Source organism: Rhyacophila brunnea, unplaced genomic scaffold, assembly GCF_057557595.1.
Source record: "Rhyacophila brunnea isolate RB1 unplaced genomic scaffold, BYU_Rbru_1.0 scaffold_24, whole genome shotgun sequence".
NCBI lineage: Eukaryota > Metazoa > Arthropoda > Insecta > Trichoptera > Rhyacophilidae > Rhyacophila > Rhyacophila brunnea.
In genome coordinates, this window is record NW_028232904.1 from 9,701,333 (window position 1) to 9,705,246 (window position 3,914).

Consider the following 3,914-nt stretch of genomic DNA (forward strand, 5'->3'; position numbering starts at 1 on the left):
AATTTGTGACATTTCGTGATTTTTCATCTAAATAATGTTTTATTTTATAAAAAAACTTCATGGTTATCACTAATGTGTGTCACTTTATCGTAGTGTGGTTCTAGCAAATAATGCTCTCAGCACATGTGAAGCTTCTTAGCGGTTGATGCAGACGAGCTTTTAAAAGCGGGCGGTAAAATCTGATCATTACAATACAGTCGAACTCGGTTATTATGATCACGGACATAGCGAGATCTCGGATGTAATGAGGAAACTCTTATGATTTTCTCCATACATTTATTCACTTTTATAACGAGCTACTTATCGGACATACCCAATGACATTATTAATGGACGACGCACTCAATACAGTAGCTAGCAAGTAAATTCGCATGTATAGGTAGACGTCACGCAATATCATTATGCGATATCACGCATCGGGAATTTATAGCAATATGACCTTTATTTTAATGGCGTTAGAGCAGTGTTTCTAATGTCAATGTTCATTTGAGCGAACCCGTTCGAACCGAACCATTCGGCAGACCCAACAAAAAGCATCAGGAATTAATAGCAATATCACCTTTATTGTAATGGCGTTAGAACAGATTATGCCATTCGGCAGACCCGACAATAAAGTGAGTGTTATTTTCTTTTCCAGATGATTCGTCCATATTAATGTCATTGGATATACCGAGCAAAAATTTTCTTAAAACTGTTAATGTGTCAATCGTTTAAAAACATTTTCGACCCTAAGCAATAAAATTCGACCGTAGACCGATGCCGCCGGGATCGGATTACGTTTATGACACTAGTTAAGTGTCTAAGTACCTAATTGGTGTTTTCGCCGACAACATTGAAAAAGTATCCATGCATATGGTTGAAATTTCATGTAAAAAATCCATGCTGAAGTCAGTAGGTATCTACCACCATTCATTACAATAAACGACTTCTTTTGTAGTTTATGAATGCCATGATTGTTTCGGGGAGTTTGACGATTATTTTCAGATTTTTATGTTCTATGCTTAAATAGAATGTGAGCCAAAAATGTTATATAACGATATAACGAGTAATGCTTATAACGAGCAAATCCAGTCGATCCCATCTTCCTCGTAATAACCGAATTCGACTGTATCTATATCTACTGATATGAACTTCGACAGCGTTAACATATTTTAATAGAGTTCCTTATTGGAATAAAATAACATAAATTTGACACAGTCACAGGAAGTAAACCTACGACCCACGGAACAAAACATTAGCTTTCTCAGGCGTACTCCACAATCTCCATAATAGATCAATGTTTTTGTATTACCCAAGAGTTTAGACTAATATAAATGGAGTCTTATCAAATTCTTTGCATTACTTGATAGTGATTTCAGAGAGATTTCAGTAGAAAAGTTAATATTCTTTGTGCTGGTAGCATTGTTTGTAAATAAAATGCAAATGGCTTGCTGTTGATCTTGATTTGGTTAGTTATTTACTATTATTTGTGATATATGATTTTTTATCTATTATAATCATGGTGAACATTAATGTATTTTGTTTTACCTCCGTGTAGCTTAGCCTTTAATTTTCAGAGTACAAGTGGAAAGCTCAGGCGCGCATGCATGGGGGGGGTTAAGCTCTGATCAAATTGAGGTGCATGTTGCCTACTATCACGTGACGTCACAGTAAGCTGCCGCTACGTGAAAAAAGTCTGTAAAGTCGTTTTTCTTGGTGTTTAAAATGTTATCAGACTAATGCTCCCATCCCATAGCACATTTTGAACTTTTAAATGAACATTGTCAGTTAGCAAAATCTGCCGAAATCACCAGAAAAACAATGAGGTCACCTCACGTTGAACTGAACTGCATCGACACCTGCATGACTCAATGAACGTTTCTATCATCTTCTACAAGCCAACACTTTTCGAGTGTCATGTCAAAATCAGGTTTTTTTGTTTTTAGCGGTTGGCACTGTGTATTTTCTATAAGATTGTTGTCTATTATCAATGGTCTGCAGGTTGGGTTCTGTTCAAAATATTATCTTTGGATGCCATGTCGCAAGTAATTTTAACGTACGCACATGTAGGAAACTGTTAAAATTAATTAAAATCAGCATGAATAATTAATAATAATTCAAATTACTAATATATTATAGTTGGCACTCTTCATCAGTGTCATTCTTCAGTGAATTTACTGAGATGGTGATCGTAAATATTCTGCAAAATGATGAACCCATAGACTAAATTTGTCGCTGTGATAGTAGGCGATATGCACCTCAATTTGATTCGCACTTTATCGTATCCGGACCACCGTTTCCAGAAACAAAAAACAAATACAAATTATATAGGCTAATGGAATATTAATTCTTCGTCAGGACCTCATGAGTTACGATCGTGACTCGGATGATTTGACCATCAAACAGCCTATGAACGGGTTGACCCACTCCATTCATCATTCTACAATATGCAAGACCTGTAGCCACTGAAAGACCTGTTGTTACATAAGCTGTTACAACTAACTGTGGTATCCAATTTTTGTTTTAATAGTCCGATTTGACATGTCTAAAAGACAAGTCATTGGGCGTTATGGCCTGTTGTAGAGTTAACATGAATATGTGTATGTATATATTATTATATATTATTTTATTAATACATATAAAAAACTGCCTGCCGAGTCATTTTTTAATTATGCTACTCATACTTCGATTCATAGTTTTAATGTATTTTGTATTGAATTTAATAACAATGATTTTTCTTTAAAATAAAAGAATAACGTTATCTTGAAATTTTTTTATTTATATTGATTCGAGAGCTTTGATATTGTAGGTCCATTAAACCAGTGGCGCACCCAGGGGGGGGGGGGGCAAGGGGCCCTGGCACCCCCCAAAAATGAAAATTATCAGAATAATTTTAAACATTGAAATTGAAAGCCAATAAACTATACCTTGGGCTTAGACAAATATAAAACAAGGCAAAAAAATGATTTGTAATAATTCTCCAGCACCCTTTTTATAAAAATTTCTTAGATTTTAATTTCTAACACAAAAATTTCGAAACATTAATGTCAGGTTTTTTTAGAAACACAATCCCTAATGGAACTGTCAAAAAATTCTCGGTGTCCACCCGAATTCCGGAGTGGTGTAGATCATGGCTGGGGAGGGCTGACAGAGCTCTAGTCTGGGGGCCCAGGCTGTGGGGGGCCGGCGTGTCGGGTTGACCAGAAAAGTGAGATAAACACACATATATTAGCTTTATTAGTAAAAAAAATCGCGGCGCTATTATACTTCATAGCCATGAACATTTTCAATTAATTATATAATTGTGCAATATATTTTTTGATTATTATGTGTCGATACTCGAAAGCTCCATTATTAAAGTAGATGTATTAAAAATCGCTTATAATTCGCTGTATAAGAACCCTTAATTTGAACTGAAACACAATTTGAATAACGTTAATGTAGTGTTTCACACTGCCTTTAATCTTAGCGGTAGGTAGGAGGCCCGCCAAATATCCTAGCCTGAGGGCCCGTTTCAGGATGTGGGGACCATGGTGTAGGTACACCGAGTGCAATAGACAAAAGACCGATAAACGAGAAATTAGGCTATGAAGTAGAAAAAGATCCTATGGGACTAATTTACATTATCCTACTTGGGCCCCCCCCAATATTAAATCCTGGGTGCGCCACTGCAGTAAACAAAGTAATCATAATACATGGTAATGTTTCAAATTATGATCAACATCAAAGATTTTGTACTTTGAGTACTTAATGGTGATTTGGTAACGTTTTTAGTGTGGTTGACTTTGTAGCCAGAGAATATTTAATTATCTATATTGGCGCGGTGGAACTTGGCGTCTATAAGCATATTGAGTATCTTTCGACTTCGGATATCTCCCGCTAGACAAGTATTTCATTTCATTTCGAGGGAATCATAAGGTAAGTAAAAACAATCGA